The 332-nt window shown below is 30.4% G+C and overlaps 1 protein-coding gene across 1 annotated transcript in view; it reads right to left on the bottom strand.

Moving 5' to 3' along the window:
- Positions 1-332, bottom strand: part of LOC119588308 (sodium-coupled monocarboxylate transporter 2-like) — a gene marked incomplete in the record, with an annotated part of 8718 nt that overhangs the window by 5621 nt on the left and 2765 nt on the right.

Below are 332 nucleotides of genomic sequence, written 5' to 3' on the forward strand. Positions count from 1 at the left end.
TTAGTTATATGGAGACAAAAGTAACATTTTGGCTTGAAGGCCGCTTAAATCTTTTTAAAAATCTAAAGTCGGTTATCTTTATCTTACTTGCCTCCTTTTTTCGCTGTTACTATTAGTGTCCAATTTTCCTGTAAACATATATGTAAGGATATAAATTCAACGACATTTAACTAATTTCAAAATAGTTGGGTCATGTGAAGCGAACATAAGAATATAATAGAGGTAAGGTCTATCTACCAATCCATGTGTGTGTATATGTATCTATCTACTCTTTTGTTTGCCTAAATGTAGTGTGTTTATATACACATGATATATACATACACACATCTAAT

The sequence above is a fragment of the Penaeus monodon genome, chromosome 23, assembly GCF_015228065.2.
Source record: "Penaeus monodon isolate SGIC_2016 chromosome 23, NSTDA_Pmon_1, whole genome shotgun sequence".
In the NCBI taxonomy this organism is placed as follows: domain Eukaryota; kingdom Metazoa; phylum Arthropoda; class Malacostraca; order Decapoda; family Penaeidae; genus Penaeus; species Penaeus monodon.